Genomic DNA, 15,728 nt, shown 5'->3' on the forward strand with positions numbered 1-15,728 from the left:
TCCCTCTCCACCCCTTCCCTTTGGAAGGCAAGCAATTCAATATAGGCCAAATCTGTGTAGTTTTGCAAATGACTTCCATAATATTTGTGTTGTAAAGGACTAACTATATTTCCCTCCATCCTATCCTGTCCCCCATTACTTCTATTCTCTTTTGATCCTATCCCTCCCCATGAGTGTCGACCTCAAATTGCACTCTCCTCCCCATGCCCTCCCTTCTATCATCCCCCCCACCCTGCTTATCCCCTTATCCCCCACTTTCCTGTATTGTAAGATAGGTTTTCATACCAAAATGAGTGTGAATTTTATTCTTTCCTTTAGTGGAATGTGATGAGAGTAGACTTCGTGTTTTTCTCTCATCTCCCCTCTTTATTCCTCCACTAATGAGTCTTTTGCTTGCCTCTTTTATGAGAGATAATTTGCCCCATTCCATTTCTCCCTTTCTCCTCCCAATATCTTTCTCTCTCACTGCTTGATTTCATTTTTTTTAAGATATGATCCCATCCTCTTCAATTCACTCTGTGCACTCTGTCTCTATGCGTGTGTGCGTGTGTGTGTCCATGTGTGTGTTTGTAATCCCATCCAGTACCCAGATACTGAAATGTTTCAACAGTTACAAATATTGTCTTTCCATGTAGGAATGTAAACAGTTCAAATTTAGTAAGTCCCTTATGACTTCTCTTTGCTATTCACCTTTTCATGGTTCTCTTCATTCTTGTGTTTGAAAGTCAAATTTTCTTTTCAGCTCTGGTCTTTTCATCAAGAATACATGAAAATCCTCTATTTCATTGAAAGACCAATTTTTCCCCTGAAGTATTATACTCAGTTTTGCTGGGTAGGTGATCCTTGGTTTTAGTCTTAGTTCCTTTGACTTCTGGAATATCCTATTCCATGCCCTTCAATCCCTTAATGTAGAGGCTGCTAGATCTTGTGTTATCCTGATTGTATTTCCACAATACTTGAATTGTTTCTTTCTAGCTGCTTGCAATATTTTCTCCTTGACCTGAGAACTCTGGAATTTGGCCACAATGTTCCTAGGAGTTTCTCTTTTTGGATCTCTTTCATGCACTGTTCTGTGGATTCCTTGAATATTTATTTTGCCCTCTGGTTCTAGAATCTCAGGGCAGTTTTCCTTGATAATTTCATGAAAGAGGATGTCTAGGCTCTTCTTTTGATCATGGCTTTCAGGTAGACCCATAATTTTTAAATTGTCTCTCCTGGATCTATTTTCCAGGTCAGTTGTTTTTCCAATGAGATATTTCACATTATCTTCCATTTTTCCATTCTTCTGGCTTTGTTCTGTAATTTCTTGCTTTCTCATAAAGTCCTTAGCCTCCATCTGTGCCATTTTAATTTTGAAAGAACTATTTTCTTCAGTGAGCTTTTGAATCTCCTTTTCCATTTGGCTAATTCTGCTTTTGAAAGCATTCTTTTCCTCATTGGCTTTTTGAAACTCTTTTGCCAATTGAGTTAGGCTAGTTTTCAAGGTGTTATTTTCTTCAACATTTTTTTGGGTCTCCTTTAGCAGGGAGCTGATCTGCTGTTCATGCTTTGACTTCATGTCTCTCATTTCTCTTCCCAGCTTTTCCTCCACCTCTCTTACTTGATTTTCAAAATTCTTTTTGAGCTCTTCCATGGCCTGAGCCCATTGGGTGGGCTGGGACACAGAAGCCTTGATTTCTGTGTCTTTGCCTGATGGTAAGCATTGTTCTTCCTCCTCAGAAAGGAAGGGTGGAAATGCCTGTTCACCAAGAAAGTGACCTTCTATAGTCTTATTTCTTTTCCCTTTTCTGGGCATTTTCCCAGCCAGTGACTTGACCTCTGAATATTTTCCTCAAACCCACCTCGCCTCCTGATCCTCCCAGCCAGCGTTTGGGATCTGAGATTCAAATGCTGCTTCCAGCCTCAGGGCTTTGGGCGGGGGCAAGGCTGCTATTTAGTGTGAGATTAAGTTCAGGTGCTGAGGTTGGGACAGGGCCACCTCTCAGGCTCAGTTCCCACAGGGAGTTTATGCACAGACCTTCAACAATGGATCCAGGCTCCTGCCTGCTTGGGGGGCCCCGGTCTGCCGCCACCCCTCAGCTTCTACCTCCTGAGGGGGCCCGAGCCATGGGGGCACCCCACTCCCCCCTCGACCCGCCAACCGACCTCACTGACCCCAGTCACCTGTGGGTGGAGGGACTTGTGTGGCCGCTGGAGATCCTGTCCCTGAAGCCCGCTTGGATCTTTTCCTCTCGGTGCGTGGCCGTGGCAGGTCTGGGCTGGGCTCCACATCTGCAGTGCGACGGACGTTTTGAGAGAGGTTTGCAGGTCCCTCTGTGGGTGGAGGGACCCGTGTGGCCGCTGGAGATCCCGTCCCTGAAGCCCGCTCAGATCTCCTCCTCTCAGTGCCGCGGCCGCGGCAGGGCTGTACTCAGCTCCCAGTCCCGGCGCCCAGTCCGCAGCGGGAAGGACCTTTTGCGAGAGGTTTGCAGGTCTCTCCGGAACAGAAATCTCCCTCACTCCAATGTTCTGTGGCCTCTGGGTGCAGAATTCACTGTGAGTTACTTCTTTGTAGTTGTTCTGTGGGTTGTGGGTTCGGAGCTATGTGTATGTGCGTCTTTCTACTCCGCCATCTTCCACTGTAGATATTCTTGCAATTGCTTCTTTTCTCTGGGATCTAGGTATAGTTATTATACTGTTGTCCATTTTTTATAGACATTTTAGGTTTACTCTCTTTGGAGTCATTATTTCTTTTGTGTTGGGACATTCTTTCACTTCCTCAATTTTTCAAGCTCTTTACTGCTTTTTTTTTTTCCTTAATTTTTCTTAGAAGTCTTGGGAATACATTTTCAGTATAGAATTTATTTCCTTTACCATATATTTTCAGCTTCTATTTAACTTTATTTGATGTAGTTAATTGTGTTTGGAAATGATGAAAACAAAGTTGTCCCCATTCATGACTTCTTAAAAATTTCATTTAAAGTTTTTACCATTAATTTATTTTTTCTCCTTCCTTCATTTCTTAACCACCGGGGGAAAAAAGAAAGAAAAACATAAGAAATATGCAGAGTCAAGCAAAATAAATTCCTTCGCTGGCCATGTAAAATATAAGATGGCATCCAGAAGAGGGCAACTAGGAAGCCACATGTAGGGTGACAATGGCTAGAAAACCACTTTTTTAAGCTTGTTAAGAATGTTGTAAAGAGATTCTTGGTTTTATATATAATCTAAACATCACATCCTTTGAGGTACAGCAATCTCTGATAAAACTAGATTTGGTGATTGTGAAGCAGAGTCAGGCACAGGCTCAGAATTTTTACTTGGTGGGAGGAGGAAAATCACTAAGCTTGATCTACTTCAAGCATTTGCCTTGTGGTAACTTGTGTATCAGCAATTCCTTGAATTAAGGCAATTTTTCTCAGTTAAAATTTTGTCTCCAAAAGGCAAATGATAAAATACGTATACTGTAAGAATAAAAGGGAGCTTGGGTGCCTTTTGTTTACTCATTAGCATTTATTATTTTGTTAGAATATTATAATCATAGGACTTCTGGGCTGAAACAGATATTAGGGAACATCTATTTTTTTTTCTATTTGCCCAATATTACTATTCATCATAAGAAGATTCCCCCAAGAGAAATACCAGGTCAAAGAATATGTTGGAAATTTAAGACCACATTATAAGAAGTTATGCCTAGAGGTTGGGGAGATTAATTTAAAGATATGTTTTAAAAATAGGGGACTCTACAATGTTCTTAACCAGAGACAAAGCTTTACAGCTGATAATTTAAGAAAATCCCTTCCCTTCCAACTAAATCCTTCTCACTGAAAGAAAAGTCAATTTTCCCAAATTTTGGCAACAGAGGGTTGGCAACCTACATGAAAATGTCTCTACAGACATTTGAACACTATTTCAGGGGTTATCTTTTACTCTTTACCTCTTCTTCTGGATTACTCACAGAAATTCCTTTATTAGTAGGATTCATGCCTTTTCTTCCATACTTCTATGATAGTCTTAACAAAGCATCTCTCTCTTGGATTTATATATATTCCCTTACATGTTAAAGTAGAACCCAAATAATGGGATCTTAAATTTAGTGCTGTGGAAGACCTTATTTTGTAATGAATTTCTGGTGTGTGTGTGTACGTGTGTGTGTGTATACGTATATATGTACTGTGTGTACTAACATGGTAGTTACTTCCTAAAATTCTGGTAAAGGTAATTAATAATATATACTATGATTCTAAGAGTGGAAGAGAATGAGAAAAGTGTTTGCTCAAAGGATTAAGACAGATGAGAGGGGAGAAAATGAAGAGATGGGTAAAGATAGATGTTTTAGCTGACTACAGCATTTGAAATATTAAGTATCATCATTCATTCACAGAATGAAACTTTGCCACAGAAGGAAACTTAATATTCCATATATTTAGTTTGACTTTAGATCAAATACTGAGCATGTTACCTCACTTAGGTGACCTTGACCCCTCTCAATTTTCCTTTTTTTCTATCAATCTATCAATCAATCCATCTATCTATCTATCTGTCTGTCTATCTATACCCATATCCATATATGTATATATATATATGTATGTGTGTATATATTATGTATTATATATGTATATATATGTGTATATATATATGTATGTATGTGTATATATATGCTTATGTCAAGATTTGGCTATAAAATTAGTGAAGAGGTTTGGATTACAGTGGCTTTCAAGGTTGTATCCAGTTTTCAAATAATTCTTGGATTCTTCTTGCTCCCTTGAAATATAAAAAAATGTATGTTAGATGTAGTACATCTCTTTCATATATGTTCTCTTTGTTGTATCTGAAGTTAAATTAGAATTTTCCTATTAGATTATTAAATACTATATATATATATATATATATACATACATATAATTCATACATTCTTTTAAGAGAGAACTCATTCCCAATGGAGTCAACACCATTTTTCTCTTTCAGAGAAGCTGAGAAGGAGAAAGAAAACTTGACAGAACCTCCTCAAAAGATCCAGCAAAACTTATGAGTAGCTATTTAATAATTTCTTAAAAGAGCAAAGTATTTTAATAGCTTTATAATTGCCATGTCACATAAGAAAAGTATTGCCCAGAAAACACTGTCACTTTGAAAATAATTATCCTAAGTGACTGTTGACCTTAATTATTTCAAAGAGTGATTAAATATTGAAAATATTCTGCTGCTAAAGAAAAATACACATTTAAGTTCTTACCCCATCAATTTCAAGATATTAAAAGGGGACTATTTCTTTACTCTACTAGTAAAGTTATACAACTTACTTCATATGCTATTTTCTTCATTACTCTAAAAAACATGTCAAAAATTCTTGACAGACCTCAGTGTGCTCCATTGTAGCCCCAGGGAAACACAGAAACACCTCACTGGTCCTCATCACACACCAGACACCACCACTATGATCATGGCTCAGCAGTAGATAAGTTGTCAGATAGCTATGACCTTCAGCAGCACCAATCAACTCTAACACCCTCAGCATAGCACCAAATATGAAGGTCCCCTGGGGATCTCAGGTCAACATCAGCTCAACATCAGGTTGAATCGGGGCCTGCAGTCACTGGCAAAAGAAGTTTAAGGCAGTGCTCTGTTCACTGGGTGCAGAGTTCAACTTTAAAAGAAAGGAAAAAAGTCAAAAAAGATGAGCAAAAATCAACATAAAAATCTTATCATAGGAAGTTATGGTGACAGGAAAGACCAAGACACAAGCTCAGAAGAGGACAATAATGTCAAAAGACCTGTAGGAAAAACTTCAAAGAAAATTGGAAGTAGTCTCAAACCCAGAAATAACTCATGGAAGAGTTCAAAAAGGATCATAAAAATCATGTAACAGTGGTGGAAGAAAAAAAGTGTGAAAAGAAATGAGACTGATACAAGAGAATTATGGAAAAAAAGAGTCAACAGCTTGGAAAACTGCTTAAAAGTTTTAAGTTCAGTTCTTCAACTGAAGAAATCAACTCCTTAAAGAGCATAAATTGGTCAAATGGAAAGGAAAGTACAAAAGCTAATTGAAGAAAACAGCACCTTAAAAGTCAGAATGGGGAAAGTGAAAGCTAATGATTCTATTAGAAATCGTAAATAGATAAATTTAAAAAAAATCAAACGAGTAGAAGAAAATGTAAAATACTTCATGGGAAAAACAACTAACCTGCAAAACAGAACCAGGAGAAACCATACCAGAGTCACAGAACTATCTGAAAGTTGTAATCAAAAAGAGGACCTGGACATCATCTTTCAAGAAATTATCAAGGAAAACTACCTGGATGTCCTGGAAACAGAGATCAAAATAGACATTGAACATATTTACCAATCACCTCAGGACAGAGATTGCAAAATAAAAATTCGAAGGAACATTATAGGCAAATTTCAGAACTATCAGGTCAATGAAAAAAAAAATAATACAATTAGCCAGAAAGAAACAATTCAAATATTAGGGAGTAGAATTGAGATTGCATAGGACTTGACAGCTGCATCATTAAAGGAGTGGAAGTCTTAGAACATGATATTCCAGAAGGCAAAGGAGCTAGGATTACAAACAATAATCACTTATCTGGCAAATTTAAGCATAATACATCAAGGGAAACAAGATCTTTCAATGAAATAGAAGGATTTCAAGCTTTCAAAAGAGGAAGACCAGAATGAAACAAAAAAATTCATCTCCAATATTAAGACCCAAGAGAAGCATAAAAAGGGAAAAGATAACATAAGGGATTCAATGAAGTTTGACTGTTTAGATCCCTACATAAGAAGATGACACTTATAATTCTCAAAAGAAATATTACTAACAGTAAAGCTAGACGGAATAAACTTGAAGGTATATGTGTAAGGTGAATTTGAGGGAATGGCATAAAAATTAAGACAAAGATGAGGAAGAGAAATGCAATAAGTGAAGAAGGAAGACCATTTAGAATGGAGTAAATTATTTCACATGAAGACCTACTGCAGTGGAGAGGAAGATGGAAGGATGGGTGGTGAACATCACTTGACCCTTACTCTCATCAATATTGACTCAAAAGTTGAATCATATACACAATCAGTCAAAGAAAGAAATCATCTTATGCAACCGGGAAGGAGGAGAAGAGGAGAGGGAAGTGGGATTGAAAGGAGGGAGAATAGACCACAGGAGGTGGTGAACAGAAGCAAAACACTGTGAGGTGGGAAAGGGTGAAGGTAGAGAGAAGACAGACAGGAGGAAGAATAGGATGAAGGGAAATACACAGTTAATAATCAAAATTGTGAATGTGAATGGAATTAAATTTCCCATAAAAAAGAAAGGGTTGGCAGACTGGATTAAAAACCATAATCCTACAATACATTTACAAGAAACATGCAAGAAACTAGAGAGACACACAGAGAGTAAAGTTAAGTGACTTGAGCAAAATCTACTATGCTTCAACTGAAGTAAAAAGCAAACAAAAAAACAAAAAACAGGGGTAGTAATCCTCATCTGAGACAAAATATACCTAATTAAAAGAGGAAGGAAACTATATCTTGCTAAAGGGTACCATAGACAATAAAAAAAATCTGAATACTAAACATATATGTACCAAGTGGTACAGCATTTGAATTCTTTTCTTTAATTTATTTATTTTTAGTTTTCAACATTCATTTCCACAAGATTTTGAGTTCCAAATTTTCTCTTCATCTCTCATCTCCCCCACCCCAAAACACCATGCATTCTGATTACCCCTTACCCCAATCTGCCCTCCCTTCTATCACACCCCTCTCTTCTTTTATCCCATCTTCTCTCTTTTCTTGTAGGGCAAGATAGACTTCTATACCCCATTATCTGTATTTCTTATTTGCCAGTTGTACACAAAAACAATTTTCAACATTCATTCCTTAACCTTTGAGTTTCAACTTCTCTCCCTTCCTCCCTCCCCACCCAGCTTCACTGAGAAGGCAAGCAATTCAATATCTGTTATATGTATACACTTTTGCAAAAGATTTCCACAGTCATGTAGTGAAAAACTATATTTTCCTTAGTACTATCCTGTCCCCCATTTATTCTATCCTCTCTTTTGACCATTTCCCTCCCCTAAAATGTTTACTTGTAATTATTCCCTCCTCTCATTTCTCTCCCTTTTATCATACCCTCACTTACCCCCTTCTCCCCTACTTTCTTGTAGTGTAAGAAGATTTTCATGCCAAATTCAGTGTGCATATTATTCCCTCCTTAAACCAAATCTGATGAGAGTAAGATTCCCTTTTTCCCTCTAACCTCTCCCCTTGTCTCATCCATAAGACAAGCTTTTTCTTGCCTCTTTTATAAGAGATAATTTGCCCTATTCCATTTCTCCTTTTCTCCTCCCAATATATTCCTCTCACCCACTAATTTTATTTTTTAGGTATCATCTCTTCCTATTCAATTCAGCCTGTGGCTTCTGCATATATAAATATGTGTGTGTGTGTGTGTGTGTGTGTGTGTGTGTGTGTGTGTGTAATCCTTCCAACTACCTACATACTGAGAAAAGTTTCAAGAGTTACAAATATTATCTTTCCATGTAGGAATGTAAACAGTTCCACTTTAGTAAGTCCCTTATGATTTCTGTTTCCTGTTTACCTTTTCAGACTTCTCTTGATTCTTGCGTTTGAAAGTCAGATGATCTATTCAGCTCTGGACTTTTCATCAAGAATTCTTGAAAGTCTTCTGTTTCATTGAATAACCATTTTCCCCCTGAAGTATTATACTCAGTTTTCCTGGGTAGGTGGTTTTTGGTTTTAATCCCAGTTCCTTTGATTTCTGGAGTATCATATTTAAAGCTCTTAGACGCCTTAAATTAGAAGCTGCTAGATCTTGTGTTACCCTGATTGTACTTCCACAATACTTGACTATTTCTGTCTGGCTGCTTGCAATATTTTCTTTTTGATTTGGGAACTCCTGAATTTGGCTACAATATTCCTAAGAATTTTTCTTTTTGGATCTTTCCCAGGAGGTGATCAGTGGATTCTTTCAATATTTATTTTGTCCTCTTGTTCTAGAATATCAGGGCAGTTTTCCTTGATAATTTCATGAAAGATGATGTCTAGGCTCTTTTACTTATCATGGCTTTCAGATAGTCCCATAATTTTTAAATCATCTCTCCTGCAATTATTTTCCAGGTCAGTTGTTTTTCCAATGAAATATTTCACATTGTCTTCGATTTTTTCATTCTTTTGGTTTTGTTTTGTAATTTCTTGGTTTCTCATAAAGTCATCAGCTTCCATCTGTTTCATTCTAATTTTTAAAGAATGATTTTCTTCAGTGAGCTTTTAAACCTCCTTTTCCATGTGACCAATTCTGCATTTTAAAGCATTCTTCTCCTAATTGGATTTTTAGACCTCTCTTTCTATTTGGGTTAGTCTATTTTTAAAGGTGTTATTTTCTTCAGCATTTTTTGAGTCTGCTTTAGCAAGCTGTTGACTGGCTTTACATGATTTTCTTGCATTGCTCTCATATCTCTTCCCAATTTTTCTCCACCTCTCTTACTCAATTTTCAAAATCTTTTTTAAGCTCTTCCATGGCCTGAGACCATTACATATATTTTTTGGAGCTTTTAGATGCAGAAGCCTTGACTGTGATGTCTTCCTCTGATAGTATGCATTGTTCTTCCTCAGCTGAAAGGATGGAAGAAAATACCTGTTCACCAAGAAAGTAACCTTCTATCATCTCCTTTGTTCCCTTTTTTCAGCATTTTCCTAGCCAATTGCTTGACTTTTGAGTCCTTTGTCAAGTGAAGGGACTTGTAAGTTCTCAGTTCCTCCAAGGTGGCACAATCAAGAGAGAAGAGCTTCCTTCTCTCCAGGCCTGAACTCTGGTCTGGGAACAACAACAAACTTTTCTGCCCAGCATCTGTTAGTATAATTCCCTCTTCAGAGCCTCCACCAGCTCTATCAGTCAGTGTCCCTTCTCACCCCAGGTCCACCACTCAGAACTGAGACCCAGATCAGCAGCTCAATTTCCCCAGGGTCTTTAGCCAGAGGGCTCCAAAAATGGATGCCCCTGCTACCTGGAGCTGAGGCCAGATTGCTTCTCTTCTCACCCAGATGGAATAGCTTTCTCACTGACCTCTGAAATTGTCTTTCTCATTTGTGAGTTGAGGAATCTGGGAACTGTAGCTGCTCTAGCGGATTCCACCCCCAAGGCCTGCTCCAGTTCTATCCTAGCTACACTGCAAGGCCATGGCTAGGTTGTGCTTCACATCTAGTGTGATAGACCTTTCCTGGTAGCCTTCCAGGCTGCCTTGGGATGGAAATCTCTTTCACTCTGTCATTTTGTAGCTTCTGCTGCTCTAGAATTTGTTTAGAATCATTTTTACAGGCATTTTATGGGTAGTGGGGGAAGCGACTCTACAGATCCGTCCTTCTACCTTGCCATCTTGGCTCCACCCCATAGCATCCAAATTCTTAAAGGAGAAGTTAAGTGAGTTACAAGAAGTAATAGATAAAAAAATTATACTGCTAGGGGACGTCAATTGTCCTCTCTCCAAACTCAATAAATCCAAACAAAAAGTAAACAAGAAAGAAACTAAGGAGGCAAATAGAATATTGGAAATATTGGATATACATGACAAAGCTTTGGTATGATTTAAATATAAACAATATTATCATAAGCAAACTAGAAAGCAAGGAAAAGTCTACCTGTCAGATCTATGGGGAGGTGAATAATTCATGACCAAACAAGAGAAAGAGAACATTACTAAACATGAAATAGATAATTTTGCTTATATTAACTTAAGCTGCTCTACAAATAAAACCAACTCAAACAATATTAGAAGGAAAGCAGAAGGAGGAGGAACAAACTTTACAGCAAATAACACTGATAAAGGTTTCATTTTTAAAATATATACAGAACTGAGTATAATAATAAATTTAAAGTCATTCTCCATTTTGTAAGTGGACAAAGAATATAACCAGGAAGCTTTCAGATGAAGAAATCAAAGCTACCTTATATCATATGAAGAAGTGTTCTAAGTCACTTTTGATTAGAGAAATGCAAATTAAAATAACTTTGAGGTATTAACCTCACACCTATCATATAAGCTAATACGATGGAAAAGGAAAATGTTAAAAGAGGGAGAAAGTGTGGGGAAATTGAGACACTAATGTGCTGTTGGTGGAGTTTTGTACTGATCCAACCATTTTGGAGAGTAATGTAGAACTATGCCCAAAGGACAATCAATCTGTGTATAGCCTTTGATCCAGAAATACCAGTAATAGGTCTGTGTGTCAAAGATATCATCAAAAGGAAAAAGGATATACATGTGCAAAAATGTTAGCAGCCCCATACGTGGTGGCAAAACACTGTAAATTTAGGGGATACCCATCAATTGGACAATGGCTAAACAAGCTGTGGCATATGAACGTAATGGAATACTATATTCCAATAAGAAATTACTAGACAGATTTCAGAAAAACCTGGAAAGACTTGTATCATCTGATGCAAAGTGAAATGAGAAGAACCAGGAAGACATTGAATATAACATAAGCAACATTATGTGATGTTCAACTATGAATGACTCAGCTCTTTCCAACAATATAAGTACAAAGGTCTCACAAAGGAAAATGTTATCCATATTCAGATAAAGAAGAGATGGACTCAATGTAGTTCAAAGCATATTTTTTCACTATAGTTCTTCTTTATTACTTTCTTCTTTTGATCTGTTTCTTTTAAATTGTGACTAATATGCAAATATCTTTATAAGATATTTCATATAAAAACTATATCAAACTACTTACCATTTTCTAAAGACAGGAGGGGAGGCAGGGAAAGAGAAAAATTTGAAACTCAGAATCTTGTAAAAATGAATGCTAAAAATTTTCTTGACATGTAAGTGAGGAAAAAATAAAATACTCTAAAAAAAGAAAAATCCTTAATTTCATTAATAGCACAACTGATACAAATTGTAAGTACATATGTTATCTATTTCAGGCACTCTAAATGTCAGATTTGAATGAGAGAAAAAAACTTGCCAAAGAAGAAGCCACAGACAAATAAGAGAGTAAGGATCCAGAATTTTTAGACGAAGTAAAAAAAAAATCATAATATCTGTGAAGTATATTGCTTCTATTTGGATACTATTCTTAAGGGATCATTGTGGAAAGTGAGTAAAGGGAAAGCCTCAGAGAGGAAGAAATGGGTTAAAATTCTGCTTCTAGCATGTGCTAATTATGTTGTCCTGGGCAAGTCAATTTAAGCAAGTTGAAAATTTGCAAAATACATAAAGCATTTGACAGTGATAAAAATCATAGGTTTGGGTAGTGTGTCTATGTGTGTGTTTGTATGTGTTTATGTAGTGAATCTTCAATGCTATTTATTTTGAGCTTCTGGCAAATACTTTGAAAGAATAAAACAAGGCATTCTTCTAATTTTCCACTTGGAATTATAATAACCTTATTTTAAGGAAAGTAGAGATATTACTGCTCATGTCTCTGGCTAAATCCTTGAAGAAAATATTTTGAGAGGATGCTAATTGTCCAGATGCTATAACATAATAATTATGTGACGTGTCAGATTTAAAATGAAAATAATAAAACTTGAGATTCAAAGGAGGCAAAGAAAACCACAGGAGAGAAGGAAAAGCTGGAAGAGACACACAATTCATTTTTAAATTAGAGTACTTGAAACAAATGGCTCATAAGTCCTATGACTTGGTGATGGGATTTTTTTTTTTATTCCATAAGTAAAAAGATCTTCATTGCAATAATGAACATCTCTGTCATTCTCAAAAGAAAATCTGTCATCTCTAAAACTGAGCCAAAAAGTTATATTTAAGAAAAACCTCATAATTTTTAAAACTTCAAATGACAGGGCTTTAATAATACAATTAAAATTAAGAACTGTGGTTGTAGATCATTGAAGGATAGTAGATGTTATCAACAGTACATGGTGAATATGTGAAATGATCAGGTTAAGACAAGGAAATGCCCTATTCCACTCTATACATTGTGATCAGTATTGGAAATAGCCCTCCTGAAGCACAGTGAATCAAAGAAAAGATCTTGATTAAATTCCCTCACATGTGTCATCCTGTGCCTTCTTGCTCCATCAACTTCCATACCACTTAAATTCTTCTTTATTTTTGCCCATTTCTATCACATATCTCTCTGCTCTAATATCTACTATTTACCATTATGGATGATAAGTCTAAACTTTTTATCCTGGTTATTTGAGGTCTTCTAAACCCATGTCTTAACTTATCTATTCAACCTGATCTTCTACTATTCAGCAGGCATCCCAATTTCTAGTCCAATTGGTCTTTTCATTTCCTATTATACAGACCCTAACTTTTCCTGTCTCTGGTACTTCAAATATATTGTTTGCTTCACTTTTTCTTCTGTCTATTCAAAATTTGTCTATACTTCAAACACCAGATGGAGTCTGTTCTCCACAAACTTTCTCCCAACTACTCTAGTCAGCACCAAGATTTTGACCCATACTCAACATGAACTCATAGCACTTAAAGTCTACATAAAAAAATGCGTCACTATTATATGTTGCCTTTAATTCTAATGACTTGACACACATTATATGAATGTAGGATTTAGAGGTGGAAAAGACCTTAGGAAGCATTTAACCCAAACTATTCATTTAGTTCAAATCAATTTAATTAGGATTTATTAAGAGAATGCAACGGCTTGGCACTGGGGATTCAAAGATAAAATGAGAAATAGTGCCTTCCTTCAAGGAACTGGCATTCTACCACTTCTATATTAAGGCTCAGAGAAGTTAGGCAATGAACTAAATAATTAATTTGTATAATAAATGTTTGAATGTTATTACATTTTAAATTATAATAACTTTTTAAAATCACCCATCATAAAAATATATTTACCAGATCAAAATAATTAATTATAATAATAGTGATAACAAAACTCAATCTCCACAGCATACTGAATTAAAAGCACTCAAATTTAAAAAGAATAATGGAAGATATTAAAAGAGTATAGGGACAGGATGAAGTAGATATGATCCATGTTATTCTATCATAGCTTTAGTGACTATTTATACAAACAGATAGATGAATCTTTGCTGGAAGCATAGCTGAGCCCAAAATCAGAAAGACGAACGCAACACCAGACACTTCCTAGAAGTGTGACTACTTCAGTTTCCTCAGTTAGGAAACAGAGATCATACTAGCGAGACCTCCCAGGGTTATTATGAGGAGCAAATGAGATATTTGTAAAACCCTTAGCACAGTGCCTGGTATGTAACAAGTTTTTAATAAATGCTTCTTTCCTTCTTTCTTATGGGGAACTTACAGATGAGGAATCTTCCTCTACTGATATAGTTCTAAAGTTCTTTCAAATTTATAGTATTAGAGAATTGCCTAAAGTACTGTATAGTTAACTTCACAAGGGTCTTATAGTCAATATATTTAATAAGTGGAACTTGAACTCAGATCTCCTGGTTTCTAAGGGCAAATCTATTCCCTATACCACACTGCATCACTCAGGTAACTATGAAGGCAGAAATTTTCATACTCTAAAGGAGTGTCAGCAGCAACCAGAGAACTCCTGTATTAAAAAGCAAATAGCACCTGGTGTTAGGGAAAATTCTGACACCCTTGATATAAGTTCCAATAATTTACTTTCCAACAGTCCAAAAGGTTCTTTTTCTAGGAAAGGCATTTAGCCCCCATTGTCATACAAACCACAATATTTTAGATCTTTTCACATTGTTAAGAACACACATAAGATTCCAAACAGAAATAGCAGAAGAGACATATATAAATTGACAAATTTTGGTTAAATATTCAGATGGTGCTCTGCAGTAGAAAAATATTTCCATTGTTATTTAAAGGCACTACTGAAAAATGTCAGCCGTATAGAGTGGGGGTCATAAGTGTCTTGTATTCTAATAAGTTTCTTATTGTTTCCTGTGAAAATGATTCCTAGTCTCCATGATGACTTTCCTTTTTCTGGTGGTAAATTAACAGGCATTGTCTATAACAGGAGCATCAACTGTGATGGTAACTAGCATTCATATAGTGCTTTAAGTTTGCAAAGAACTTTGCAAATATTTTTTCATTTTACCATTACAATAATCCTAGGAGGAAAGGGCTATTATAAATCTTCATTTTACAGATGAAGAAACTGAGGTAGATAGAGGATAAATGACTTATCCAGGATTACATAGCTAGGAAGTTTATAAGGTCAAATTTGAACTCAGATCTTCCTAATTTTAGGCCTAGTACTCTATCAACTGAACTAGCAGCCTTTTATAAAATTTACTTTTTTGGAACTGAGGAAAATCACAATATTATAGCAGAATATTTAAAGTGAGTGGATACTTTCCATTATTTTTTCATATATCTGTTATCTAATATATATATATATATATATATATATATATATATGTATATATGTGTGTGTGTATGTGTGTGTGTCTATGTGTATATAAAATTCCATATTCTACTATTTTTTAAAACTTGACTTTATTTTTTAGTTTTTTGCATTAGATTCCTTTGGTTTAACCATGTTGAAGAAATAAAGCCATGACTCCTCTTGTACCAAATTGTTTAGAAAAAAAAAAGCTCCATTCTCTGATTTCTAAGTGTTTAACATTAGCAGCACTGGCATTCAATGGATAGTGAATAAATAAAATGCTCACATCTACAGAGAAGAGTTCAAGAGAATGCCAATAATATCCTTTCAGAAAAAAAAAAAAATATAAACTCATTGACCTGCAAAGGAGCCACTACTTTTGTGTTCTGCATAAGTAGCCTGGGATA

Source organism: Notamacropus eugenii, chromosome 6, assembly GCF_028372415.1.
Source record: "Notamacropus eugenii isolate mMacEug1 chromosome 6, mMacEug1.pri_v2, whole genome shotgun sequence".
NCBI lineage: Eukaryota > Metazoa > Chordata > Mammalia > Diprotodontia > Macropodidae > Notamacropus > Notamacropus eugenii.